The sequence below is a fragment of the Cucurbita pepo genome, chromosome 1 (genome assembly GCF_057944985.1).
Source record: "Cucurbita pepo subsp. pepo isolate OVF chromosome 1, ASM5794498v1, whole genome shotgun sequence".
NCBI lineage: Eukaryota > Viridiplantae > Streptophyta > Magnoliopsida > Cucurbitales > Cucurbitaceae > Cucurbita > Cucurbita pepo.
In genome coordinates this window covers 9,593,349-9,615,125 of record NC_141798.1, presented here as the reverse complement: position 1 = coordinate 9,615,125, position 21,777 = coordinate 9,593,349, and the positions used below count along the sequence as shown (strand labels likewise).

At 55.8% G+C, this 21,777-nt stretch overlaps 56 non-coding genes and 7 pseudogenes across 56 annotated transcripts; all 63 read right to left on the bottom strand.

Moving 5' to 3' along the window:
- Positions 1-126: 126 nt before the first annotated feature.
- Positions 127-246, bottom strand: LOC147794316 (5S ribosomal RNA; annotated as a pseudogene).
- A 219-nt stretch (positions 247-465) lies between these two features.
- Positions 466-584, bottom strand: LOC147794315 (5S ribosomal RNA). Its single transcript, XR_015413424.1, has one exon. It is a non-coding gene; the product is annotated as a 5S ribosomal RNA (ribosomal RNA).
- Positions 585-803: 219 nt separating this feature from the next.
- Positions 804-922, bottom strand: LOC147794314 (5S ribosomal RNA). Its single transcript, XR_015414081.1, has one exon. It is a non-coding gene; the product is annotated as a 5S ribosomal RNA (ribosomal RNA).
- Positions 923-1,141: 219 nt separating this feature from the next.
- On the bottom strand, positions 1,142-1,260 carry LOC147794313 (5S ribosomal RNA). The gene has a single exon (XR_015413276.1). It is a non-coding gene; the product is annotated as a 5S ribosomal RNA (ribosomal RNA).
- Positions 1,261-1,479: 219 nt separating this feature from the next.
- LOC147794312 (5S ribosomal RNA) lies at positions 1,480-1,598 on the bottom strand. Its single transcript, XR_015413489.1, has one exon. It is a non-coding gene; the product is annotated as a 5S ribosomal RNA (ribosomal RNA).
- Positions 1,599-1,817: 219 nt separating this feature from the next.
- LOC147794311 (5S ribosomal RNA) lies at positions 1,818-1,936 on the bottom strand. The gene has a single exon (XR_015413488.1). It is a non-coding gene; the product is annotated as a 5S ribosomal RNA (ribosomal RNA).
- A 219-nt stretch (positions 1,937-2,155) lies between these two features.
- Positions 2,156-2,274, bottom strand: LOC147794310 (5S ribosomal RNA). Its single transcript, XR_015414077.1, has one exon. It is a non-coding gene; the product is annotated as a 5S ribosomal RNA (ribosomal RNA).
- Positions 2,275-2,493: 219 nt separating this feature from the next.
- Positions 2,494-2,612, bottom strand: LOC147794309 (5S ribosomal RNA). Its single transcript, XR_015414073.1, has one exon. It is a non-coding gene; the product is annotated as a 5S ribosomal RNA (ribosomal RNA).
- A 219-nt stretch (positions 2,613-2,831) lies between these two features.
- Positions 2,832-2,950, bottom strand: LOC147794308 (5S ribosomal RNA). Its single transcript, XR_015413243.1, has one exon. It is a non-coding gene; the product is annotated as a 5S ribosomal RNA (ribosomal RNA).
- Positions 2,951-3,169: 219 nt separating this feature from the next.
- On the bottom strand, positions 3,170-3,288 carry LOC147794307 (5S ribosomal RNA). The gene has a single exon (XR_015414055.1). It is a non-coding gene; the product is annotated as a 5S ribosomal RNA (ribosomal RNA).
- A 219-nt stretch (positions 3,289-3,507) lies between these two features.
- LOC147794306 (5S ribosomal RNA) lies at positions 3,508-3,650 on the bottom strand (annotated as a pseudogene).
- Positions 3,651-3,877: 227 nt separating this feature from the next.
- On the bottom strand, positions 3,878-3,996 carry LOC147794305 (5S ribosomal RNA). The gene has a single exon (XR_015414047.1). It is a non-coding gene; the product is annotated as a 5S ribosomal RNA (ribosomal RNA).
- Positions 3,997-4,223: 227 nt separating this feature from the next.
- Positions 4,224-4,342, bottom strand: LOC147794304 (5S ribosomal RNA). The gene has a single exon (XR_015414036.1). It is a non-coding gene; the product is annotated as a 5S ribosomal RNA (ribosomal RNA).
- Positions 4,343-4,569: 227 nt separating this feature from the next.
- LOC147794303 (5S ribosomal RNA) lies at positions 4,570-4,688 on the bottom strand. Its single transcript, XR_015413355.1, has one exon. It is a non-coding gene; the product is annotated as a 5S ribosomal RNA (ribosomal RNA).
- Positions 4,689-4,915: 227 nt separating this feature from the next.
- Positions 4,916-5,034, bottom strand: LOC147794302 (5S ribosomal RNA). The gene has a single exon (XR_015414027.1). It is a non-coding gene; the product is annotated as a 5S ribosomal RNA (ribosomal RNA).
- Positions 5,035-5,261: 227 nt separating this feature from the next.
- On the bottom strand, positions 5,262-5,380 carry LOC147794301 (5S ribosomal RNA). Its single transcript, XR_015414016.1, has one exon. It is a non-coding gene; the product is annotated as a 5S ribosomal RNA (ribosomal RNA).
- A 227-nt stretch (positions 5,381-5,607) lies between these two features.
- Positions 5,608-5,719, bottom strand: LOC147794300 (5S ribosomal RNA; annotated as a pseudogene).
- A 219-nt stretch (positions 5,720-5,938) lies between these two features.
- LOC147794299 (5S ribosomal RNA) lies at positions 5,939-6,057 on the bottom strand. Its single transcript, XR_015413996.1, has one exon. It is a non-coding gene; the product is annotated as a 5S ribosomal RNA (ribosomal RNA).
- A 227-nt stretch (positions 6,058-6,284) lies between these two features.
- Positions 6,285-6,399, bottom strand: LOC147794298 (5S ribosomal RNA; annotated as a pseudogene).
- A 219-nt stretch (positions 6,400-6,618) lies between these two features.
- LOC147794297 (5S ribosomal RNA) lies at positions 6,619-6,737 on the bottom strand. Its single transcript, XR_015413986.1, has one exon. It is a non-coding gene; the product is annotated as a 5S ribosomal RNA (ribosomal RNA).
- Positions 6,738-6,964: 227 nt separating this feature from the next.
- On the bottom strand, positions 6,965-7,077 carry LOC147794296 (5S ribosomal RNA; annotated as a pseudogene).
- A 219-nt stretch (positions 7,078-7,296) lies between these two features.
- LOC147794295 (5S ribosomal RNA) lies at positions 7,297-7,415 on the bottom strand. The gene has a single exon (XR_015413976.1). It is a non-coding gene; the product is annotated as a 5S ribosomal RNA (ribosomal RNA).
- Positions 7,416-7,642: 227 nt separating this feature from the next.
- On the bottom strand, positions 7,643-7,761 carry LOC147794294 (5S ribosomal RNA). The gene has a single exon (XR_015413965.1). It is a non-coding gene; the product is annotated as a 5S ribosomal RNA (ribosomal RNA).
- A 227-nt stretch (positions 7,762-7,988) lies between these two features.
- Positions 7,989-8,107, bottom strand: LOC147794293 (5S ribosomal RNA). The gene has a single exon (XR_015413954.1). It is a non-coding gene; the product is annotated as a 5S ribosomal RNA (ribosomal RNA).
- Positions 8,108-8,334: 227 nt separating this feature from the next.
- Positions 8,335-8,453, bottom strand: LOC147794292 (5S ribosomal RNA). The gene has a single exon (XR_015413146.1). It is a non-coding gene; the product is annotated as a 5S ribosomal RNA (ribosomal RNA).
- A 227-nt stretch (positions 8,454-8,680) lies between these two features.
- On the bottom strand, positions 8,681-8,799 carry LOC147794291 (5S ribosomal RNA). The gene has a single exon (XR_015413933.1). It is a non-coding gene; the product is annotated as a 5S ribosomal RNA (ribosomal RNA).
- A 227-nt stretch (positions 8,800-9,026) lies between these two features.
- Positions 9,027-9,145, bottom strand: LOC147794290 (5S ribosomal RNA). The gene has a single exon (XR_015413923.1). It is a non-coding gene; the product is annotated as a 5S ribosomal RNA (ribosomal RNA).
- A 227-nt stretch (positions 9,146-9,372) lies between these two features.
- Positions 9,373-9,491, bottom strand: LOC147794289 (5S ribosomal RNA). Its single transcript, XR_015413230.1, has one exon. It is a non-coding gene; the product is annotated as a 5S ribosomal RNA (ribosomal RNA).
- Positions 9,492-9,718: 227 nt separating this feature from the next.
- On the bottom strand, positions 9,719-9,837 carry LOC147794288 (5S ribosomal RNA). Its single transcript, XR_015413145.1, has one exon. It is a non-coding gene; the product is annotated as a 5S ribosomal RNA (ribosomal RNA).
- Positions 9,838-10,064: 227 nt separating this feature from the next.
- On the bottom strand, positions 10,065-10,182 carry LOC147794287 (5S ribosomal RNA; annotated as a pseudogene).
- Positions 10,183-10,409: 227 nt separating this feature from the next.
- Positions 10,410-10,528, bottom strand: LOC147794286 (5S ribosomal RNA). Its single transcript, XR_015413140.1, has one exon. It is a non-coding gene; the product is annotated as a 5S ribosomal RNA (ribosomal RNA).
- Positions 10,529-10,755: 227 nt separating this feature from the next.
- Positions 10,756-10,874, bottom strand: LOC147794285 (5S ribosomal RNA). Its single transcript, XR_015413139.1, has one exon. It is a non-coding gene; the product is annotated as a 5S ribosomal RNA (ribosomal RNA).
- Positions 10,875-11,101: 227 nt separating this feature from the next.
- On the bottom strand, positions 11,102-11,220 carry LOC147794284 (5S ribosomal RNA). Its single transcript, XR_015413913.1, has one exon. It is a non-coding gene; the product is annotated as a 5S ribosomal RNA (ribosomal RNA).
- A 227-nt stretch (positions 11,221-11,447) lies between these two features.
- On the bottom strand, positions 11,448-11,566 carry LOC147794283 (5S ribosomal RNA). Its single transcript, XR_015413479.1, has one exon. It is a non-coding gene; the product is annotated as a 5S ribosomal RNA (ribosomal RNA).
- A 243-nt stretch (positions 11,567-11,809) lies between these two features.
- On the bottom strand, positions 11,810-11,928 carry LOC147794282 (5S ribosomal RNA). The gene has a single exon (XR_015413237.1). It is a non-coding gene; the product is annotated as a 5S ribosomal RNA (ribosomal RNA).
- Positions 11,929-12,155: 227 nt separating this feature from the next.
- Positions 12,156-12,274, bottom strand: LOC147794281 (5S ribosomal RNA). The gene has a single exon (XR_015413229.1). It is a non-coding gene; the product is annotated as a 5S ribosomal RNA (ribosomal RNA).
- Positions 12,275-12,501: 227 nt separating this feature from the next.
- LOC147794280 (5S ribosomal RNA) lies at positions 12,502-12,620 on the bottom strand. The gene has a single exon (XR_015413138.1). It is a non-coding gene; the product is annotated as a 5S ribosomal RNA (ribosomal RNA).
- Positions 12,621-12,847: 227 nt separating this feature from the next.
- On the bottom strand, positions 12,848-12,966 carry LOC147794279 (5S ribosomal RNA). Its single transcript, XR_015413912.1, has one exon. It is a non-coding gene; the product is annotated as a 5S ribosomal RNA (ribosomal RNA).
- A 227-nt stretch (positions 12,967-13,193) lies between these two features.
- LOC147794278 (5S ribosomal RNA) lies at positions 13,194-13,312 on the bottom strand. The gene has a single exon (XR_015413228.1). It is a non-coding gene; the product is annotated as a 5S ribosomal RNA (ribosomal RNA).
- Positions 13,313-13,539: 227 nt separating this feature from the next.
- LOC147794277 (5S ribosomal RNA) lies at positions 13,540-13,658 on the bottom strand. Its single transcript, XR_015413227.1, has one exon. It is a non-coding gene; the product is annotated as a 5S ribosomal RNA (ribosomal RNA).
- A 227-nt stretch (positions 13,659-13,885) lies between these two features.
- LOC147794276 (5S ribosomal RNA) lies at positions 13,886-14,004 on the bottom strand. The gene has a single exon (XR_015413909.1). It is a non-coding gene; the product is annotated as a 5S ribosomal RNA (ribosomal RNA).
- A 227-nt stretch (positions 14,005-14,231) lies between these two features.
- On the bottom strand, positions 14,232-14,350 carry LOC147794275 (5S ribosomal RNA). Its single transcript, XR_015413905.1, has one exon. It is a non-coding gene; the product is annotated as a 5S ribosomal RNA (ribosomal RNA).
- A 227-nt stretch (positions 14,351-14,577) lies between these two features.
- Positions 14,578-14,696, bottom strand: LOC147794274 (5S ribosomal RNA). Its single transcript, XR_015413903.1, has one exon. It is a non-coding gene; the product is annotated as a 5S ribosomal RNA (ribosomal RNA).
- A 227-nt stretch (positions 14,697-14,923) lies between these two features.
- LOC147794273 (5S ribosomal RNA) lies at positions 14,924-15,042 on the bottom strand. Its single transcript, XR_015413902.1, has one exon. It is a non-coding gene; the product is annotated as a 5S ribosomal RNA (ribosomal RNA).
- A 227-nt stretch (positions 15,043-15,269) lies between these two features.
- Positions 15,270-15,388, bottom strand: LOC147794272 (5S ribosomal RNA). Its single transcript, XR_015413901.1, has one exon. It is a non-coding gene; the product is annotated as a 5S ribosomal RNA (ribosomal RNA).
- Positions 15,389-15,615: 227 nt separating this feature from the next.
- LOC147794271 (5S ribosomal RNA) lies at positions 15,616-15,734 on the bottom strand. The gene has a single exon (XR_015413136.1). It is a non-coding gene; the product is annotated as a 5S ribosomal RNA (ribosomal RNA).
- A 227-nt stretch (positions 15,735-15,961) lies between these two features.
- On the bottom strand, positions 15,962-16,080 carry LOC147794270 (5S ribosomal RNA). Its single transcript, XR_015413135.1, has one exon. It is a non-coding gene; the product is annotated as a 5S ribosomal RNA (ribosomal RNA).
- A 227-nt stretch (positions 16,081-16,307) lies between these two features.
- Positions 16,308-16,426, bottom strand: LOC147794269 (5S ribosomal RNA). The gene has a single exon (XR_015413134.1). It is a non-coding gene; the product is annotated as a 5S ribosomal RNA (ribosomal RNA).
- Positions 16,427-16,645: 219 nt separating this feature from the next.
- Positions 16,646-16,764, bottom strand: LOC147794268 (5S ribosomal RNA). The gene has a single exon (XR_015413896.1). It is a non-coding gene; the product is annotated as a 5S ribosomal RNA (ribosomal RNA).
- A 227-nt stretch (positions 16,765-16,991) lies between these two features.
- LOC147794267 (5S ribosomal RNA) lies at positions 16,992-17,110 on the bottom strand. The gene has a single exon (XR_015413133.1). It is a non-coding gene; the product is annotated as a 5S ribosomal RNA (ribosomal RNA).
- Positions 17,111-17,337: 227 nt separating this feature from the next.
- On the bottom strand, positions 17,338-17,456 carry LOC147794266 (5S ribosomal RNA). Its single transcript, XR_015413091.1, has one exon. It is a non-coding gene; the product is annotated as a 5S ribosomal RNA (ribosomal RNA).
- A 227-nt stretch (positions 17,457-17,683) lies between these two features.
- On the bottom strand, positions 17,684-17,802 carry LOC147794265 (5S ribosomal RNA). Its single transcript, XR_015413893.1, has one exon. It is a non-coding gene; the product is annotated as a 5S ribosomal RNA (ribosomal RNA).
- A 227-nt stretch (positions 17,803-18,029) lies between these two features.
- LOC147794264 (5S ribosomal RNA) lies at positions 18,030-18,148 on the bottom strand. The gene has a single exon (XR_015413891.1). It is a non-coding gene; the product is annotated as a 5S ribosomal RNA (ribosomal RNA).
- Positions 18,149-18,375: 227 nt separating this feature from the next.
- Positions 18,376-18,494, bottom strand: LOC147794263 (5S ribosomal RNA). The gene has a single exon (XR_015413890.1). It is a non-coding gene; the product is annotated as a 5S ribosomal RNA (ribosomal RNA).
- A 227-nt stretch (positions 18,495-18,721) lies between these two features.
- On the bottom strand, positions 18,722-18,840 carry LOC147794262 (5S ribosomal RNA). Its single transcript, XR_015413889.1, has one exon. It is a non-coding gene; the product is annotated as a 5S ribosomal RNA (ribosomal RNA).
- Positions 18,841-19,067: 227 nt separating this feature from the next.
- LOC147794261 (5S ribosomal RNA) lies at positions 19,068-19,186 on the bottom strand. Its single transcript, XR_015413884.1, has one exon. It is a non-coding gene; the product is annotated as a 5S ribosomal RNA (ribosomal RNA).
- A 227-nt stretch (positions 19,187-19,413) lies between these two features.
- Positions 19,414-19,532, bottom strand: LOC147794260 (5S ribosomal RNA). Its single transcript, XR_015413129.1, has one exon. It is a non-coding gene; the product is annotated as a 5S ribosomal RNA (ribosomal RNA).
- Positions 19,533-19,759: 227 nt separating this feature from the next.
- Positions 19,760-19,878, bottom strand: LOC147794259 (5S ribosomal RNA). The gene has a single exon (XR_015413128.1). It is a non-coding gene; the product is annotated as a 5S ribosomal RNA (ribosomal RNA).
- A 227-nt stretch (positions 19,879-20,105) lies between these two features.
- On the bottom strand, positions 20,106-20,263 carry LOC147794258 (5S ribosomal RNA; annotated as a pseudogene).
- Positions 20,264-20,490: 227 nt separating this feature from the next.
- On the bottom strand, positions 20,491-20,609 carry LOC147794257 (5S ribosomal RNA). Its single transcript, XR_015413881.1, has one exon. It is a non-coding gene; the product is annotated as a 5S ribosomal RNA (ribosomal RNA).
- A 227-nt stretch (positions 20,610-20,836) lies between these two features.
- Positions 20,837-20,955, bottom strand: LOC147794256 (5S ribosomal RNA). Its single transcript, XR_015413880.1, has one exon. It is a non-coding gene; the product is annotated as a 5S ribosomal RNA (ribosomal RNA).
- A 227-nt stretch (positions 20,956-21,182) lies between these two features.
- On the bottom strand, positions 21,183-21,301 carry LOC147794255 (5S ribosomal RNA). Its single transcript, XR_015413878.1, has one exon. It is a non-coding gene; the product is annotated as a 5S ribosomal RNA (ribosomal RNA).
- A 227-nt stretch (positions 21,302-21,528) lies between these two features.
- Positions 21,529-21,647, bottom strand: LOC147794254 (5S ribosomal RNA). Its single transcript, XR_015413877.1, has one exon. It is a non-coding gene; the product is annotated as a 5S ribosomal RNA (ribosomal RNA).
- Positions 21,648-21,777: the final 130 nt, after the last annotated feature.

The following is a 21,777-nucleotide window of genomic DNA, read 5'->3' as shown; positions in this document are numbered from 1 at the left end:
GCGAGGTTGCCATTTGTAAAGAAAGGAAGAAAAGAACGGGGAGAAATTGAAGTAACGAGCAAAAGAAATATAAAAAACGGGTGCAACACGAGGACTTCCCAAGTGATCACCCAACTTAGTACTACTCTCGCCCAAGCACGAGGACTTCCCAAGTGATCACCCAACTTAGTACTACTCTCGCCCAAGCACGCTTAACTGCGGAGTTCTGATGGGATCCGGTGCATTAGTGCTGGTATGATCGCACCCGACATGCCATGCGCACAAATTGCATTTAACGCATGCGGGGTGGGCATGATCGAGGCGACGGTGGGTGCACGCACGTGCTGGGAACGGCCGGCGGGGCCCGCGCGGACACGTCGGGGAGAAGAAACGCGATGGGCGTGAGCGTGCGAGGTTGCCATTTGTAAAGAAAGGAAGAAAAGAACGGGGAGAAATTGAAGTAACGAGCAAAAGAAATATAAAAAAGGGGTGCAACACGAGGACTTCCCAAGTGGTCACCCAACTTAGTACTACTGTCGCCCAAGCACGCTTAACTGCGGAGTTCTGATGGGATCCGGTGCATTAGTGCTGGTATGATCGCACCCGACATGCCATGCGCACAAATTGCATTTAACGCATGCGGGGTGGGCATGATCGAGGCGACGGTGGGTGCACGCACGTGCTGGGAACGGCCGGCGGGGCCCGCGCGGACACGTCGGGGAGAAGAAACGCGATGGGCGTGAGCGTGCGAGGTTGCCATTTGTAAAGAAAGGAAGAAAAGAACGGGGAGAAATTGAAGTAACGAGCAAAAGAAATATAAAAAAGGGGTGCAACACGAGGACTTCCCAAGTGGTCACCCAACTTAGTACTACTCTCGCCCAAGCACGCTTAACTGCGGAGTTCTGATGGGATCCGGTGCATTAGTGCTGGTATGATCGCACCCGACATGCCATGCGCACAAATTGCATTTAACGCATGCGGGGTGGGCATGATCGAGGCGACGGTGGGTGCACGCACGTGCTGGGAACGGCCGGCGGGGCCCGCGCGGACACGTCGGGGAGAAGAAACGCGATGGGCGTGAGCGTGCGAGGTTGCCATTTGTAAAGAAAGGAAGAAAAGAACGGGGAGAAATTGAAGTAACGAGCAAAAGAAATATAAAAAAGGGGTGCAACACGAGGACTTCCCAAGTGGTCACCCAACTTAGTACTACTCTCGCCCAAGCACGCTTACCTGCGGAGTTCTGATGGGATCCGGTGCATTAGTGCTGGTATGATCGCACCCGACATGCCATGCGCACAAATTGCATTTAACGCATGCGGGGTGGGCATGATCGAGACGACGGTGGGTGCACGCACGTGCTGGGAACGGCCGGCGGGGCCCGCGCGGACACGTCGGGGAGAAGAAACGCGATGGGCGTGAGCGTGCGAGGTTGCCATTTGTAAAGAAAGGAAGAAAAGAACGGGGAGAAATTGAAGTAACGAGTAAAAGAAATATAAAAAAGGGGTGCAACACGAGGACTTCCCAAGTGATCACCCAACTTAGTACTACTCTCGCCTAAGCACGCTTAACTGCGGAGTTCCGATGGGATCCGGTGCATTAGTGCTGGTATGATCGCACCCGACATGCCATGCGCACAAATTGCATTTAACGCATGCGGGGTGGGCATGATCGAGGCGACGGTGGGTGCACGCACGTGCTGGGAACGGCCGGCGGGGCCCGCGCGGACACGTCGGGGAGAAGAAACGCGATGGGCGTGAGCGTGCGAGGTTGCCATTTGTAAAGAAAGGAAGAAAAGAACGGGGAGAAATTGAAGTAACGAGTAAAAGAAATATAAAAAAGGGGTGCAACACGAGGACTTCCCAAGTGATCACCCAACTTAGTACTACTCTCGCCTAAGCACGCTTAACTGCGGAGTTCCGATGGGATCCGGTGCATTAGTGCTGGTATGATCGCACCCGACATGCCATGCGCACAAATTGCATTTAACGCATGCGGGGTGGGCATGATCGAGGCGACGGTGGGTGCACGCACGTGCTGGGAACGGCCGGCGGGGCCCGCGCGGACACGTCGGGGAGAAGAAACGCGATGGGCGTGAGCGTGCGAGGTTGCCATTTGTAAAGAAAGGAAGAAAAGAACGGGGAGAAATTGAAGTAACGAGCAAAAGAAATATAAAAAAGGGGTGCAACACGAGGACTTCCCAAGTGGTCACCCAACTTAGTACTACTCTCGCCCAAGCACGCTTAACTGCGGAGTTCTGATGGGATCCGGTGCATTAGTGCTGGTATGATCGCACCCGACATGCCATGCGCACAAATTGCATTTAACGCATGCGGGGTGGGCATGATCGAGGCGACGGTGGGTGCACGCACGTGCTGGGAACGGCCGGCGGGGCCCGCGCGGACACGTCGGGGAGAAGAAACGCGATGGGCGTGAGCGTGCGAGGTTGCCATTTGTAAAGAAAGGAAGAAAAGAACGGGGAGAAATTGAAGTAACGAGCAAAAGAAATATAAAAAAGGGGTGCAACACGAGGACTTCCCAAGTGGTCACCCAACTTAGTACTACTCTCGCCCAAGCACGCTTAACTGCGGAGTTCTGATGGGATCCGGTGCATTAGTGCTGGTATGATCGCACCCGACATGCCATGCGCACAAATTGCATTTAACGCATGCGGGGTGGGCATGATCGAGGCGATGGTGGGTGCACGCACGTGCTGGGAACGGCCGGCGGGGCCCGCGCGGACACGTCGGGGAGAAGAAACGCGATGGGCGTGAGCGTGCGAGGTTGCCATTTGTAAAGAAAGGAAGAAAAGAACGGGGAGAAATTGAAGTAACGAGCAAAAGAAATATAAAAAAGGGGTGCAACACGAGGACTTCCCAAGTGATCACCCAACTTAGTACTACTCTCGCCCAAGCACGCTTAACTGCGGAGTTCTGATGGGATCCGGTGCATTAGTGCTGGTATGATCGCACCCGACATGCCATGCGCACAAATTGCATTTAACGCATGCGGGGTGGGCATGATCGAGGCGACGGTGGGTGCACGCACGTGCTGGGAACGGCCGGCGGTGCCCGCGCGGACACGTCGGGGAGAAGAAACGCGATGGGCGTGAGCGTGCGAGGTTGCCATTTGTAAAGAAAGGAAGAAAAGAACGGGGAGAAATTGAAGTAACGAGCAAAAGAAATATAAAAAAGGGGTGCAACACGAGGACTTCCCAAGTGGTCACCCAACTTAGTACTACTCTCGCCCAAGCACGCTTAACTGCGGAGTTCTGATGGGATCCGGTGCATTAGTGCTGGTATGATCGCACCCGACATGCCATGCGCACAAATTGCATTTAACGCATGCGGGGTGGGCATGATCGAGGCGACGGTGGGTGCACGCACGTGCTGGGAACGGCCGGCGGGGCCCGCGCGGACACGTCGGGGAGAAGAAACGCGATGGGCGTGAGCGTGCGAGGTTGCCATTTGTAAAGAAAGGAAGAAAAGAACGGGGAGAAATTGAAGTAACGAGCAAAAGAAATATAAAAAAGGGGTGCAACACGAGGACTTCCCAAGTGGTCACCCAACTTAGTACTACTCTCGCCCAAGCACGCTTAACTGCTCTCGCCCAAGCACGCTTCACTGCGGAGTTCTGATGGGATCCGGTGCATTAGTGCTGGTATGATCGCACCCGACATGCCATGCGCACAAATTGCATTTAACGCATGCGGGGTGGGCATGATCGAGGCGAGGGTGGGTGCACGCACGTGCTGGGAACGGCCGGCGGGGCCCGCGCGGACACGTCGGGGAGAAGAAACGCGATGGGCGTGAGCGTGCGAGCGGGGGAGGTTGCCATTTGTAAAGAAAGGAAGAAAAGAACGGGGAGAAATTGAAGTAACGAGCAAAAGAAATATAAAAAAGGGGTGCAACACGAGGACTTCCCAAGTGGTCACCCAACTTAGTACTACTCTCGCCCAAGCACGCTTAACTGCGGAGTTCTGATGGGATCCGGTGCATTAGTGCTGGTATGATCGCACCCGACATGCCATGCGCACAAATTGCATTTAACGCATGCGGGGTGGGCATGATCGAGGCGAGGGTGGGTGCACGCACGTGCTGGGAACGGCCGGCGGGGCCCGCGCGGACACGTCGGGGAGAAGAAACGCGATGGGCGTGAGCGTGCGAGCGGGGGAGGTTGCCATTTGTAAAGAAAGGAAGAAAAGAACGGGGAGAAATTGAAGTAACGAGTAAAAGAAATATAAAAAAGGGGTGCAACACGAGGACTTCCCAAGTGGTCACCCAACTTAGTACTACTCTCGCCCAAGCACGCTTAACTGCGGAGTTCTGATGGGATCCGGTGCATTAGTGCTGGTATGATCGCACCCGACATGCCATGCGCACAAATTGCATTTAACGCATGCGGGGTGGGCATGATCGAGGCGAGGGTGGGTGCACGCACGTGCTGGGAACGGCCGGCGGGGCCCGCGCGGACACGTCGGGGAGAAGAAACGCGATGGGCGTGAGCGTGCGAGCGGGGGAGGTTGCCATTTGTAAAGAAAGGAAGAAAAGAACGGGGAGAAATTGAAGTAACGAGCAAAAGAAATATAAAAAAGGGGTGCAACACGAGGACATCCCAAGTGGTCACCCAACTTAGTACTACTCTCGCCCAAGCACGCTTAACTGCGGAGTTCTGATGGGATCCGGTGCATTAGTGCTGGTATGATCGCACCCGACATGCCATGCGCACAAATTGCATTTAACGCATGCGGGGTGGGCATGATCGAGGCGAGGGTGGGTGCACGCACGTGCTGGGAACGGCCGGCGGGGCCCGCGCGGACACGTCGGGGAGAAGAAACGCGATGGGCGTGAGCGTGCGAGCGGGGGAGGTTGCCATTTGTAAAGAAAGGAAGAAAAGAACGGGGAGAAATTGAAGTAACGAGCAAAAGAAATATAAAAAAGGGGTGCAACACGAGGACTTCCCAAGTGGTCACCCAACTTAGTACTACTCTCGCCCAAGCACGCTTAACTGCGGAGTTCTGATGGGATCCGGTGCATTAGTGCTGGTATGATCGCACCCGACATGCCATGCGCACAAATTGCATTTAACGCATGCGGGGTGGGCATGATCGAGGCGAGGGTGGGTGCACGCACGTGCTGGGAACGGCCGGCGGGGCCCGCGCGGACACGTCGGGGAGAAGAAACGCGATGGGCGTGAGCGTGCGAGCGGGGGAGGTTGCCATTTGTAAAGAAAGGAAGAAAAGAACGGGGAGAAATTGAAGTAACGAGCAAAAGAAATATAAAAAAGGGGTGCAACACGAGGACTTCCCAAGTGGTCACCCAACTTAGTACTACTCTCGCCCAAGCACGCTTAACTGCGGAGTTCTGATGGGATCCGGTGCATTAGTGCTGGTATGATCGCACCCGACATGCCATGCGCACAAATTGCATTTAACGCATGCGGGGTGGGCATGATCGAGGCGAGGGTGGGTGCACGCACGTGCTGGGAACGGCCGGCGGGGCCCGCGCGGACACGTCGGGGAGAAGAAACGCGATGGGCGTGAGCGTGCGAGCGGGGGAGGTTGCCATTTGTAAAGAAAGGAAGAAAAGAACGGGGAGAAATTGAAGTAACGAGCAAAAGAAATATAAAAAAGGGGTGCAACACGAGGACTTCCCAGACCAACTTAGTACTACTCTCGCCCAAGCACGCTTAACTGCGGAGTTCTGATGGGATCCGGTGCATTAGTGCTGGTATGATCGCACCCGACATGCCATGCGCACAAATTTCATTTAACGCATGCGGGGTGGGCATGATCGAGGCGAGGGTGGGTGCACGCACGTGCTGGGAACGGCCGGCGGGGCCCGCGCGGACACGTCGGGGAGAAGAAACGCGATGGGCGTGAGCGGGGGAGGTTGCCATTTGTAAAGAAAGGAAGAAAAGAACGGGGAGAAATTGAAGTAACGAGCAAAAGAAATATAAAAAAGGGGTGCAACACGAGGACTTCCCAAGTGGTCACCCAACTTAGTACTACTCTCGCCCAAGCACGCTTAACTGCGGAGTTCTGATGGGATCCGGTGCATTAGTGCTGGTATGATCGCACCCGACATGCCATGCGCACAAATTGCATTTAACGCATGCGGGGTGGGCATGATCGAGGCGAGGGTGGGTGCACGCACGTGCTGGGAACGGCCGGCGGGGCCCGCGCGGACACGTCGGGGAGAAGAAACGCGATGGGCGTGAGCGTGCGAGCGGGGGAGGTTGCCATTTGTAAAGAAAGGAAGAAAAGAACGGGGAGAAATTGAAGTAACGAGCAAAAGAAATATAAAAAAGGGGTGCAACACGAGGACTTCCCAGGTACCCAACTTAGTACTACTCTCGCCCAAGCACGCTTAACTGCGGAGTTCTGATGGGATCCGGTGCATTAGTGCTGGTATGATCGCACCCGACATGCCATGCGCACAAATTGCATTTAACGCATGCGGGGTGGGCATGATCGAGGCGAGGGTGGGTGCACGCACGTGCTGGGAACGGCCGGCGGGGCCCGCGCGGACACGTCGGGGAGAAGAAACGCGATGGGCGTGAGCGGGGGAGGTTGCCATTTGTAAAGAAAGGAAGAAAAGAACGGGGAGAAATTGAAGTAACGAGCAAAAGAAATATAAAAAAGGGGTGCAACACGAGGACTTCCCAAGTGGTCACCCAACTTAGTACTACTCTCGCCCAAGCACGCTTAACTGCGGAGTTCTGATGGGATCCGGTGCATTAGTGCTGGTATGATCGCACCCGACATGCCATGCGCACAAATTGCATTTAACGCATGCGGGGTGGGCATGATCGAGGCGAGGGTGGGTGCACGCACGTGCTGGGAACGGCCGGCGGGGCCCGCGCGGACACGTCGGGGAGAAGAAACGCGATGGGCGTGAGCGTGCGAGCGGGGGAGGTTGCCATTTGTAAAGAAAGGAAGAAAAGAACGGGGAGAAATTGAAGTAACGAGCAAAAGAAATATAAAAAAGGGGTGCAACACGAGGACTTCCCAGACCCAACTTAGTACTACTCTCGCCCAAGCACGCTTAACTGCGGAGTTCTGATGGGATCCGGTGCATTAGTGCTGGTATGATCGCACCCGACATGCCATGCGCACAAATTGCATTTAACGCATGCGGGGTGGGCATGATCGAGGCGAGGGTGGGTGCACGCACGTGCTGGGAACGGCCGGCGGGGCCCGCGCGGACACGTCGGGGAGAAGAAACGCGATGGGCGTGAGCGGGGGAGGTTGCCATTTGTAAAGAAAGGAAGAAAAGAACGGGGAGAAATTGAAGTAACGAGCAAAAGAAATATAAAAAAGGGGTGCAACACGAGGACTTCCCAAGTGGTCACCCAACTTAGTACTACTCTCGCCCAAGCACGCTTAACTGCGGAGTTCTGATGGGATCCGGTGCATTAGTGCTGGTATGATCGCACCCGACATGCCATGCGCACAAATTGCATTTAACGCATGCGGGGTGGGCATGATCGAGGCGAGGGTGGGTGCACGCACGTGCTGGGAACGGCCGGCGGGGCCCGCGCGGACACGTCGGGGAGAAGAAACGCGATGGGCGTGAGCGTGCGAGCGGGGGAGGTTGCCATTTGTAAAGAAAGGAAGAAAAGAACGGGGAGAAATTGAAGTAACGAGCAAAAGAAATATAAAAAAGGGGTGCAACACGAGGACTTCCCAAGTGGTCACCCAACTTAGTACTACTCTCGCCCAAGCACGCTTAACTGCGGAGTTCTGATGGGATCCGGTGCATTAGTGCTGGTATGATCGCACCCGACATGCCATGCGCACAAATTGCATTTAACGCATGCGGGGTGGGCATGATCGAGGCGAGGGTGGGTGCACGCACGTGCTGGGAACGGCCGGCGGGGCCCGCGCGGACACGTCGGGGAGAAGAAACGCGATGGGCGTGAGCGTGCGAGCGGGGGAGGTTGCCATTTGTAAAGAAAGGAAGAAAAGAACGGGGAGAAATTGAAGTAACGAGCAAAAGAAATATAAAAAAGGGGTGCAACACGAGGACTTCCCAAGTGGTCACCCAACTTAGTACTACTCTCGCCCAAGCACGCTTAACTGCGGAGTTCTGATGGGATCCGGTGCATTAGTGCTGGTATGATCGCACCCGACATGCCATGCGCACAAATTGCATTTAACGCATGCGGGGTGGGCATGATCGAGGCGAGGGTGGGTGCACGCACGTGCTGGGAACGGCCGGCGGGGCCCGCGCGGACACGTCGGGGAGAAGAAACGCGATGGGCGTGAGCGTGCGAGCGGGGGAGGTTGCCATTTGTAAAGAAAGGAAGAAAAGAACGGGGAGAAATTGAAGTAACGAGCAAAAGAAATATAAAAAAGGGGTGCAACACGAGGACTTCCCAAGTGGTCACCCAACTTAGTACTACTCTCGCCCAAGCACGCTTCACTGCGGAGTTCTGATGGGATCCGGTGCATTAGTGCTGGTATGATCGCACCCGACATGCCATGCGCACAAATTGCATTTAACGCATGCGGGGTGGGCATGATCGAGGCGAGGGTGGGTGCACGCACGTGCTGGGAACGGCCGGCGGGGCCCGCGCGGACACGTCGGGGAGAAGAAACGCGATGGGCGTGAGCGTGCGAGCGGGGGAGGTTGCCATTTGTAAAGAAAGGAAGAAAAGAACGGGGAGAAATTGAAGTAACGAGCAAAAGAAATATAAAAAAGGGGTGCAACACGAGGACTTCCCAAGTGGTCACCCAACTTAGTACTACTCTCGCCCAAGCACGCTTAACTGCGGAGTTCTGATGGGATCCGGTGCATTAGTGCTGGTATGATCGCACCCGACATGCCATGCGCACAAATTGCATTTAACGCATGCGGGGTGGGCATGATCGAGGCGAGGGTGGGTGCACGCACGTGCTGGGAACGGCCGGCGGGGCCCGCGCGGACACGTCGGGGAGAAGAAACGCGATGGGCGTGAGCGTGCGAGCGGGGGAGGTTGCCATTTGTAAAGAAAGGAAGAAAAGAACGGGGAGAAATTGAAGTAACGAGCAAAAGAAATATAAAAAAGGGGTGCAACACGAGGACTTCCCAAGTGGTCACCCAACTTAGTACTACTCTCGCCCAAGCACGCTTAACTGCGGAGTTCTGATGGGATCCGGTGCATTAGTGCTGGTATGATCGCACCCGACATGCCATGCGCACAAATTGCATTTAACGCATGCGGGGTGGGCATGATCGAGGCGAGGGTGGGTGCACGCACGTGCTGGGAACGGCCGGCGGGGCCCGCGCGGACACGTCGGGGAGAAGAAACGCGATGGGCGTGAGCGTGCGAGCGGGGGAGGTTGCCATTTGTAAAGAAAGGAAGAAAAGAACGGGGAGAAATTGAAGTAACGAGCAAAAGAAATATAAAAAATGGGTGCAACACGAGGACTTCCCAAGTGGTCACCCAACTTAGTACTACTCTCGCCCAAGCACGCTTCACTGCGGAGTTCTGATGGGATCCGGTGCATTAGTGCTGGTATGATCGCACCCGACATGCCATGCGCACAAATTGCATTTAACGCATGCGGGGTGGGCATGATCGAGGCGAGGGTGGGTGCACGCACGTGCTGGGAACGGCCGGCGGGGCCCGCGCGGACACGTCGGGGAGAAGAAACGCGATGGGCGTGAGCGTGCGAGCGGGGGAGGTTGCCATTTGTAAAGAAAGGAAGAAAAGAACGGGGAGAAATTGAAGTAACGAGCAAAAGAAATATAAAAAAGGGGTGCAACACGAGGACTTCCCAAGTGGTCACCCAACTTAGTACTACTCTCGCCCAAGCACGCTTCACTGCGGAGTTCTGATGGGATCCGGTGCATTAGTGCTGGTATGATCGCACCCGACATGCCATGCGCACAAATTGCATTTAACGCATGCGGGGTGGGCATGATCGAGGCGAGGGTGGGTGCACGCACGTGCTGGGAACGGCCGGCGGGGCCCGCGCGGACACGTCGGGGAGAAGAAACGCGATGGGCGTGAGCGTGCGAGCGGGGGAGGTTGCCATTTGTAAAGAAAGGAAGAAAAGAACGGGGAGAAATTGAAGTAACGAGCAAAAGAAATATAAAAAAGGGGTGCAACACGAGGACTTCCCAAGTGGTCACCCAACTTAGTACTACTCTCGCCCAAGCACACTTAACTGCGGAGTTCTGTAGGATCCGGTGCATTAGTGCTGGTATGATCGCACCCGACATGCCATGCGCACAAATTTCATTTAACGCATGCGGGGTGGGCATGATCGAGGCGAGGGTGGGTGCACGCACGTGCTGGGAACGGCCGGCGGGGCCCGCGCGGACACGTCGGGGAGAAGAAACGCGATGGGCGTGAGCGTGCGAGCGGGGGAGGTTGCCATTTGTAAAGAAAGGAAGAAAAGAACGGGGAGAAATTGAAGTAACGAGCAAAAGAAATATAAAAAAGGGGTGCAACACGAGGACTTCCCAAGTGGTCACCCAACTTAGTACTACTCTCGCCCAAGCACGCTTCACTGCGGAGTTCTGATGGGATCCGGTGCATTAGTGCTGGTATGATCGCACCCGACATGCCATGCGCACAAATTGCATTTAACGCATGCGGGGTGGGCATGATCGAGGCGAGGGTGGGTGCACGCACGTGCTGGGAACGGCCGGCGGGGCCCGCGCGGACACGTCGGGGAGAAGAAACGCGATGGGCGTGAGCGTGCGAGCGGGGGAGGTTGCCATTTGTAAAGAAAGGAAGAAAAGAACGGGGAGAAATTGAAGTAACGAGCAAAAGAAATATAAAAAAGGGGTGCAACACGAGGACTTCCCAAGTGGTCACCCAACTTAGTACTACTCTCGCCCAAGCACGCTTCACTGCGGAGTTCTGATGGGATCCGGTGCATTAGTGCTGGTATGATCGCACCCGACATGCCATGCGCACAAATTGCATTTAACGCATGCGGGGTGGGCATGATCGAGGCGAGGGTGGGTGCACGCACGTGCTGGGAACGGCCGGCGGGGCCCGCGCGGACACGTCGGGGAGAAGAAACGCGATGGGCGTGAGCGTGCGAGCGGGGGAGGTTGCCATTTGTAAAGAAAGGAAGAAAAGAACGGGGAGAAATTGAAGTAACGAGCAAAAGAAATATAAAAAAGGGGTGCAACACGAGGACTTCCCAAGTGGTCACCCAACTTAGTACTACTCTCGCCCAAGCACGCTTAACTGCGGAGTTCTGATGGGATCCGGTGCATTAGTGCTGGTATGATCGCACCCGACATGCCATGCGCACAAATTGCATTTAACGCATGCGGGGTGGGCATGATCGAGGCGAGGGTGGGTGCACGCACGTGCTGGGAACGGCCGGCGGGGCCCGCGCGGACACGTCGGGGAGAAGAAACGCGATGGGCGTGAGCGTGCGAGCGGGGGAGGTTGCCATTTGTAAAGAAAGGAAGAAAAGAACGGGGAGAAATTGAAGTAACGAGCAAAAGAAATATAAAAAATGGGTGCAACACGAGGACTTCCCAAGTGGTCACCCAACTTAGTACTACTCTCGCCCAAGCACGCTTCACTGCGGAGTTTTGATGGGATCCGGTGCATTAGTGCTGGTATGATCGCACCCGACATGCCATGCGCACAAATTGCATTTAACGCATGCGGGGTGGGCATGATCGAGGCGAGGGTGGGTGCACGCACGTGCTGGGAACGGCCGGCGGGGCCCGCGCGGACACGTCGGGGAGAAGAAACGCGATGGGCGTGAGCGTGCGAGCGGGGGAGGTTGCCATTTGTAAAGAAAGGAAGAAAAGAACGGGGAGAAATTGAAGTAACGAGCAAAAGAAATATAAAGCAAAAGAAATATAAAAAAGGGGTGCAACACGAGGACTTCCCAAGTGGTCACCCAACTTAGTACTACTCTCGCCCAAGCACGCTTAACTGCGGAGTTCTGATGGGATCCAGTGCATTAGTGCTGGTATGATCGCACCCGACATGCCATGCGCACAAATTGCATTTAACGCATGCGGGGTGGGCATGATCGAGGCGAGGGTGGGTGCACGCACGTGCTGGGAACGGCCGGCGGGGCCCGCGCGGACACGTCGGGGAGAAGAAACGCGATGGGCGTGAGCGTGCGAGCGGGGGAGGTTGCCATTTGTAAAGAAAGGAAGAAAAGAACGGGGAGAAATTGAAGTAACGAGCAAAAGAAATATAAAAAATGGGTGCAACACGAGGACTTCCCAAGTGGTCACCCAACTTAGTACTACTCTCGCCCAAGCACGCTTCACTGCGGAGTTCTGATGGGATCCGGTGCATTAGTGCTGGTATGATCGCACCCGACATGCCATGCGCACAAATTGCATTTAACGCATGCGGGGTGGGCATGATCGAGGCGAGGGTGGGTGCACGCACGTGCTGGGAACGGCCGGCGGGGCCCGCGCGGACACGTCGGGGAGAAGAAACGCGATGGGCGTGAGCGTGCGAGCGGGGGAGGTTGCCATTTGTAAAGAAAGGAAGAAAAGAACGGGGAGAAATTGAAGTAACGAGCAAAAGAAATATAAAAAAGGGGTGCAACACGAGGACTTCCCAAGTGGTCACCCAACTTAGTACTACTCTCGCCCAAGCACGCTTCACTGCGGAGTTCTGATGGGATCCGGTGCATTAGTGCTGGTATGATCGCACCCGACATGCCATGCGCACAAATTGCATTTAACGCATGCGGGGTGGGCATGATCGAGGCGAGGGTGGGTGCACGCACGTGCTGGGAACGGCCGGCGGGGCCCGCGCGGACACGTCGGGGAGAAGAAACGCGATGGGCGTGAGCGTGCGAGCGGGGGAGGTTGCCATTTGTAAAGAAAGGAAGAAAAGAACGGGGAGAAATTGAAGTAACGAGCAAAAGAAATATAAAAAAGGGGTGCAACACGAGGACTTCCCAAGTGGTCACCCAACTTAGTACTACTCTCGCCCAAGCACGCTTAACTGCGGAGTTCTGATGGGATCCGGTGCATTAGTGCTGGTATGATCGCACCCGACATGCCATGCGCACAAATTGCATTTAACGCATGCGGGGTGGGCATGATCGAGGCGAGGGTGGGTGCACGCACGTGCTGGGAACGGCCGGCGGGGCCCGCGCGGACACGTCGGGGAGAAGAAACGCGATGGGCGTGAGCGTGCGAGCGGGGGAGGTTGCCATTTGTAAAGAAAGGAAGAAAAGAACGGGGAGAAATTGAAGTAACGAGCAAAAGAAATATAAAAAATGGGTGCAACACGAGGACTTCCCAAGTGGTCACCCAACTTAGTACTACTCTCGCCCAAGCACGCTTCACTGCGGAGTTCTGATGGGATCCGGTGCATTAGTGCTGGTATGATCGCACCCAACATGCCATGCGCACAAATTGCATTTAACGCATGCGGGGTGGGCATGATCGAGGCGAGGGTGGGTGCACGCACGTGCTGGGAACGGCCGGCGGGGCCCGCGCGGACACGTCGGGGAGAAGAAACGCGATGGGCGTGAGCGTGCGAGCGGGGGAGGTTGCCATTTGTAAAGAAAGGAAGAAAAGAACGGGGAGAAATTGAAGTAACGAGCAAAAGAAATATAAAAAATGGGTGCAACACGAGGACTTCCCAAGTGGTCACCCAACTTAGTACTACTCTCGCCCAAGCACGCTTCACTGCGGAGTTCTGATGGGATCCGGTGCATTAGTGCTGGTATGATCGCACCCGACATGCCATGCGCACAAATTGCATTTAACGCATGCGGGGTGGGCATGATCGAGGCGAGGGTGGGTGCACGCACGTGCTGGGAACGGCCGGCGGGGCCCGCGCGGACACGTCGGGGAGAAGAAACGCGATGGGCGTGAGCGTGCGAGCGGGGGAGGTTGCCATTTGTAAAGAAAGGAAGAAAAGAACGAGAAGAAATTGAAGTAACGAGCAAAAGAAATATAAAAAAGGGGTGCAACACGAGGACTTCCCAAGTGGTCACCCAACTTAGTACTACTCTCGCCCAAGCACGCTTAACTGCGGAGTTCTGATGGGATCCGGTGCATTAGTGCTGGTATGATCGCACCCGACATGCCATGCGCACAAATTGCATTTAACGCATGCGGGGTGGGCATGATCGAGGCGAGGGTGGGTGCACGCACGTGCTGGGAACGGCCGGCGGGGCCCGCGCGGACACGTCGGGGAGAAGAAACGCGATGGGCGTGAGCGTGCGAGCGGGGGAGGTTGCCATTTGTAAAGAAAGGAAGAAAAGAACGGGGAGAAATTGAAGTAACGAGCAAAAGAAATATAAAAAAGGGGTGCAACACGAGGACTTCCCAAGTGGTCACCCAACTTAGTACTACTCTCGCCCAAGCACGCTTAACTGCGGAGTTCTGATGGGATCCGGTGCATTAGTGCTGGTATGATCGCACCCGACATGCCATGCGCACAAATTGCATTTAACGCATGCGGGGTGGGCATGATCGAGGCGAGGGTGGGTGCACGCACGTGCTGGGAACGGCCGGCGGGGCCCGCGCGGACACGTCGGGGAGAAGAAACGCGATGGGCGTGAGCGTGCGAGCGGGGGAGGTTGCCATTTGTAAAGAAAGGAAGAAAAGAACGGGGAGAAATTGAAGTAACGAGCAAAAGAAATATAAAAAAGGGGTGCAACACGAGGACTTCCCAAGTGGTCACCCAACTTAGTACTACTCTCGCCCAAGCACGCTTAACTGCGGAGTTCTGATGGGATCCGGTGCATTAGTGCTGGTATGATCGCACCCGACATGCCATGCGCACAAATTGCATTTAACGCATGCGGGGTGGGCATGATCGAGGCGAGGGTGGGTGCACGCACGTGCTGGGAACGGCCGGCGGGGCCCGCGCGGACACGTCGGGGAGAAGAAACGCGATGGGCGTGAGCGTGCGAGCGGGGGAGGTTGCCATTTGTAAAGAAAGGAAGAAAAGAACGGGGAGAAATTGAAGTAACGAGCAAAAGAAATATAAAAAAGGGGTGCAACACGAGGACTTCCCAAGTGGTCACCCAACTTAGTACTACTCTCGCCCAAGCACGCTTAACTGCGGAGTTCTGATGGGATCCGGTGCATTAGTGCTGGTATGATCGCACCCGACATGCCATGCGCACAAATTGCATTTAACGCATGCGGGGTGGGCATGATCGAGGCGAGGGTGGGTGCACGCACGTGCTGGGAACGGCCGGCGGGGCCCGTGCGGACACGTCGGGGAGAAGAAACGCGATGGGCGTGAGCGTGCGAGCGGGGGAGGTTGCCATTTGTAAAGAAAGGAAGAAAAGAACGGGGAGAAATTGAAGTAACGAGCAAAAGAAATATAAAAAAGGGGTGCAACACGAGGACTTCCCAAGTGGTCACCCAACTTAGTACTACTCTCGCCCAAGCACGCTTAACTGCGGAGTTCTGATGGGATCCGGTGCATTAGTGCTGGTATGATCGCACCCGACATGCCATGCGCACAAATTGCATTTAACGCATGCGGGGTGGGCATGATCGAGGCGAGGGTGGGTGCACGCACGTGCTGGGAACGGCCGGCGGGGCCCACGCGGACACGTCGGGGAGAAGAAACGCGATGGGCGTGAGCGTGCGAGCGGGGGAGGTTGCCATTTGTAAAGAAAGGAAGAAAAGAACGGGGAGAAATTGAAGTAACGAGCAAAAGAAATATAAAAAAGGGGTGCAACACGAGGACTTCCCAAGTGGTCACCCAACTTAGTACTACTCTCGCCCAAGCACGCTTCACTGCGGAGTTCTGATGGGATCCGGTGCATTAGTGCTGGTATGATCGCACCCGACATGCCATGCGCACAAATTGCATTTAACGCATGCGGGGTGGGCATGATCGAGGCGAGGGTGGGTGCACGCACGTGCTGGGAACGGCCGGCGGGGCCCGCGCGGACACGTCGGGGAGAAGAAACGCGATGGGCGTGAGCGTGCGAGCGGGGGAGGTTGCCATTTGTAAAGAAAGGAAGAAAAGAACGGGGAGAAATTGAAGTAACGAGCAAAAGAAATATAAAAAAGGGGTGCAACACGAGGACTTCCCAAGTGGTCACCCAACTTAGTACTACTCTCGCCCAAGCACGCTTCACTGCGGAGTTCTGATGGGATCCGGTGCATTAGTGCTGGTATGATCGCACCCGACATGCCATGCGCACAAATTGCATTTAACGCATGCGGGGTGGGCATGATCGAGGCGAGGGTGGGTGCACGCACGTGCTGGGAACGGCCGGCGGGGCCCGCGCGGACACGTCGGGGAGAAGAAACGCGATGGGCGTGAGCGTGCGAACGGGGGAGGTTGCCATTTGTAAAGAAAGGAAGAAAAGAACGGGGAGAAATTGAAGTAACGAGCAAAAGAAATATAAAAAAGGGGTGCAACACGAGGACTTCCCAAGTGGTCACCCAACTTAGTACTACTCTCGCCCAAGCACGCTTCACTGCGGAGTTCTGATGGGATCCGGTGCATTAGTGCTGGTATGATCGCACCCGACATGCCATGCGCACAAATTGCATTTAACGCATGCGGGGTGGGCATGATCGAGGCGAGGGTGGGTGCACGCACGTGCTGGGAACGGCCGGCGGGGCCCGCGCGGACACGTCGGGGAGAAGAAACGCGATGGGCGTGAGCGGGGGAGGTTGCCATTTGTAAAGAAAGGAAGAAAAGAACGGGGAGAAATTGAAGTAACGAGCAAAAGAAATATAAAAAAGGGGTGCAACACGAGGACTTCCCAAGTGGTCACCCAACTTAGTACTACTCTCGCCCAAGCACGCTTAACTGCGGAGTTCTGATGGGATCCGGTGCATTAGTGCTGGTATGATCGCACCCGACATGCCATGCGCACAAATTGCATTTAACGCATGCGGGGTGGGCATGATCGAGGCGAGGGTGGGTGCACGCACGTGCTGGGAACGGCCGGCGGGGCCCGCGCGGACACGTCGGGGAGAAGAAACGCGATGGGCGTGAGCGTGCGAGCGGGGGAGGTTGCCATTTGTAAAGAAAGGAAGAAAAGAACGGGGAGAAATTGAAGTAACGAGCAAAAGAAATATAAAAAAGGGGTGCAACACGAGGACTTCCCAAGTGGTCACCCAACTTAGTACTACTCTCGCCCAAGCACGCTTCACTGCGGAGTTCTGATGGGATCCGGTGCATTAGTGCTGGTATGATCGCACCCGACATGCCATGCGCACAAATTGCATTTAACGCATGCGGGGTGGGCATGATCGAGGCGAGGGTGGGTGCACGCACGTGCTGGGAACGGCCGGCGGGGCCCGCGCGGACACGTCGGGGAGAAGAAACGCGATGGGCGTGAGCGTGCGAGCGGGGGAGGTTGCCATTTGTAAAGAAAGGAAGAAAAGAACGGGGAGAAATTGAAGTAACGAGCAAAAGAAATATAAAAAAGGGGTGCAACACGAGGACTTCCCAAGTGGTCACCCAACTTAGTACTACTCTCGCCCAAGCACGCTTAACTACGGAGTTCTGATGGGATCCGGTGCATTAGTGCTGGTATGATCGCACCCGACATGCCATGCGCACAAATTGCATTTAACGCATGCGGGGTGGGCATGATCGAGGCGAGGGTGGGTGCACGCACGTGCTGGGAACGGCCGGCGGGGCCCGCGCGGACACGTCGGGGAGAAGAAACGCGATGGGCGTGAGCGTGCGAGCGGGGGAGGTTGCCATTTGTAAAGAAAGGAAGAAAAGAACGGGGAGAAATTGAAGTAACGAGCAAAAGAAATATAAAAAAGGGGTGCAACACGAGGACTTCCCAAGTGGTCACCCAACTTAGTACTACTCTCGCCCAAGCACGCTTAACTGCGGAGTTCTGATGGGATCCGGTGCATTAGTGCTGGTATGATCGCACCCGACATGCCATGCGCACAAATTGCATTTAACGCATGCGGGGTGGGCATGATCGAGGCGAGGGTGGGTGCACGCACGTGCTGGGAACGGCCGGCGGGGCCCGTGCGGACACGTCGGGGAGAAGAAACGCGATGGGCGTGAGCGTGCGAGCGGGGGAGGTTGCCATTTGTAAAGAAAGGAAGAAAAGAACGGGGAGAAATTGAAGTAACGAGCAAAAGAAATATAAAAAAGGGGTGCAACACGAGGACTTCCCAAGTGGTCACCCAACTTAGTACTACTCTCGCCCAAGCACGCTTAACTGCGGAGTTCTGATGGGATCCGGTGCATTAGTGCTGGTATGATCGCACCCGACATGCCATGCGCACAAATTGCATTTAACGCATGCGGGGTGGGCATGATCGAGGCGAGGGTGGGTGCACGCACGTGCTGGGAACGGCCGGCGGGGCCCGCGCGGACACGTCGGGGAGAAGAAACGCGATGGGCGTGAGCGTGCGAGCGGGGGAGGTTGCCATTTGTAAAGAAAGGAAGAAAAGAACGGGGAGAAATTGAAGTAACGAGCAAAAGAAATATAAAAAAGGGGTGCAACACGAGGACTTCCCAAGTGGTCACCCAACTTAGTACTACTCTCGCCCAAGCACGCTTAACTGCGGAGTTCTGATGGGATCCGGTGCATTAGTGCTGGTATGATCGCACCCGACATGCCATGCGCACAAATTGCATTTAACGCATGCGGGGTGGGCATGATCGAGGCGAGGGTGGGTGCACGCACGTGCTGGGAACGGCCGGCGGGGCCCGCGCGGACACGTCGGGGAGAAGAAACGCGATGGGCGTGAGCGTGCGAGCGGGGGAGGTTGCCATTTGTAAAGAAAGGAAGAAAAGAACGGGGAGAAATTGAAGTAACGAGCAAAAGAAATATAAAAAAGGGGTGCAACACGAGGACTTCCCAAGTGGTCACCCAACTTAGTACTACTCTCGCCCAAGCACGCTTAACTGCGGAGTTCTGATGGGATCCGGTGCATTAGTGCTGGTATGATCGCACCCGACATGCCATGCGCACAAATTGCATTTAACGCATGCGGGGTGGGCATGATCGAGGCGAGGGTGGGTGCACGCACGTGCTGGGAACGGCCGGCGGGGCCCGTGCGGACACGTCGGGGAGAAGAAACGCGATGGGCGTGAGCGTGCGAGCGGGGGAGGTTGCCATTTGTAAAGAAAGGAAGAAAAGAACGGGGAGAAATTGAAGTAACGAGCAAAAGAAATATAAAAAAGGGGTGCAACACGAGGACTTCCCAAGTGGTCACCCAACTTAGTACTACTCTCGCCCAAGCACGCTTAACTGCGGAGTTCTGATGGGATCCGGTGCATTAGTGCTGGTATGATCGCACCCGACATGCCATGCGCACAAATTGCATTTAACGCATGCGGGGTGGGCATGATCGAGGCGAGGGTGGGTGCACGCACGTGCTGGGAACGGCCGGCGGGGCCCGCGCGGACACGTCGGGGAGAAGAAACGCGATGGGCGTGAGCGTGCGAGCGGGGGAGGTTGCCATTTGTAAAGAAAGGAAGAAAAGAACGGGGAGAAATTGAAGTAACGAGCAAAAGAAATATAAAAAAGGGGTGCAACACGAGGACTTCCCAAGTGGTCACCCAACTTAGTACTACTCTCGCCCAAGCACGCTTCACTGCGGAGTTCTGATGGGATCCGGTGCATTAGTGCTGGTATGATCGCACCCGACATGCCATGCGCACAAATTGCATTTAACGCATGCGGGGTGGGCATGATCGAGGCGAGGGTGGGTGCACGCACGTGCTGGGAACGGCCGGCGAGGCCCGCGCGGACACGTTGGGGAGAAGAAACGCGATGGGCGTGAGCGTGCGAGCGGGGGAGGTTGCCATTTGTAAAGAAAGGAAGAAAAGAACGGGGAGAAATTGAAGTAACGAGCAAAAGAAATATAAAAAAGGGGTGCAACACGAGGACTTCCCAAGTGGTCACCCAACTTAGTACTACTCTCGCCCAAGCACGCTTCACTGCGGAGTTCTGATGGGATCCGGTGCATTAGTGCTGGTATGATCGCACCCGACATGCCATGCTCACAAATTGCATTTAACGCATGCGGGGTGGGCATGATCGAGGCGAGGGTGGGTGCACGCACGTGCTGGGAACGGCCGGCGGGGCCTGCGCGGACACGTCGGGGAGAAGAAACGCGATGGGCGTGAGCGTGCGAGCGGGGGAGGTTGTCATTTGTAAAGAAAGGAAGAAAAGAACGGGGAGAAATTGAAGTAACGAGCAAAAGAAATATAAAAAAGGGGTGCAACACGAGGACTTCCCAAGTGGTCACCCAACTTAGTTCTACTCTCGCCCAAGCACGCTTGGTCACCTAACTTAGTACTACTCTCGCTCAAGCACGCTTAACTGCGGAGTTCTGATGGGATCCGGTGCATTAGTGCTGGTATGATCGCACCCGACATGCCATGCGCACAAATTGCATTTAACGCATGCGGGGAGGGCATGATCGAGGCGAGGGTGGGTGCACGCACGTGCTGGGAACGGCCGGCGGGGCCCGCGCGGACACGTCGGGGAGAAGAAACGCGATGGGCGTGAGCGTGCGAGCGGGGGAGGTTGCCATTTGTAAAGAAAGGAAGAAAAGAACGGGGAGAAATTGAAGTAACGAGCAAAAGAAATATAAAAAAGGGGTGCAACACGAGGACTTCCCAAGTGGTCACCCAACTTAGTACTACTCTCGCCCAAGCACGCTTAACTGCGGAGTTCTGATGGGATCCGGTGCATTAGTGCTGGTATGATCGCACCCGACATGCCATGCGCACAAATTGCATTTAACGCATGCGGGGTGGGCATGATCGAGGCGAGGGTGGGTGCACGCACGTGCTGGGAACGGCCGGCGGGGCCCGCGCGGACACGTCGGGGAGAAGAAACGCGATGGGCGTGAGCGTGCGAGCGGGGGAGGTTGCCATTTGTAAAGAAAGGAAGAAAAGAACGGGGAGAAATTGAAGTAACGAGCAAAAGAAATATAAAAAAGGGGTGCAACACGAGGACTTCCCAAGTGGTCACCCAACTTAGTACTACTCTCGCCCAAGCACGCTTAACTGCGGAGTTCTGATGGGATCCGGTGCATTAGTGCTGGTATGATCGCACCCGACATGCCATGCGCACAAATTGCATTTAACGCATGCGGGGTGGGCATGATCGAGGCGAGGGTGGGTGCACGCACGTGCTGGGAACGGCCGGCGGGGCCCGCGCGGACACGTCGGGGAGAAGAAACGCGATGGGCGTGAGCGTGCGAGCGGGGGAGGTTGCCATTTGTAAAGAAAGGAAGAAAAGAACGGGGAGAAATTGAAGTAACGAGCAAAAGAAATATAAAAAAGGGGTGCAACACGAGGACTTCCCAAGTGGTCACCCAACTTAGTACTACTCTCGCCCAAGCACGCTTAACTGCGGAGTTCTGATGGGATCCGGTGCATTAGTGCTGGTATGATCGCACCCGACATGCCATGCGCACAAATTGCATTTAACGCATGCGGGGTGGGCATGATCGAGGCGAGGGTGGGTGCACGCACGTGCTGGGAACGGCCGGCGGGGCCCGCGCGGACACGTCGGGGAGAAGAAACGCGATGGGCGTGAGCGTGCGAGCGGGGGAGGTTGCCATTTGTAAAGAAAGGAAGAAAAGAACGGGGAGAAATTGAAGTAACGAGCAAAAGAAATATAAAAAAGGGGTGCAACACGAGGACTTCCCAAGTGGTCACCCAACTTAGTACTACTCTCGCCCAAGCACGCTTAACTGCGGAGTTCTGATGGGATCCGGTGCATTAGTGCTGGTATGATCGCACCCGACATGCCATGCGCACAAGTTGCATTTAACGCATGCGGGGTGGGCATGATCGAGGCGAGGGTGGGTGCACGCACGTGCTGGGAACGGCCGGCGGGGCCCGCGCGGACACGTCGGGGAGAAGAAACGCGAT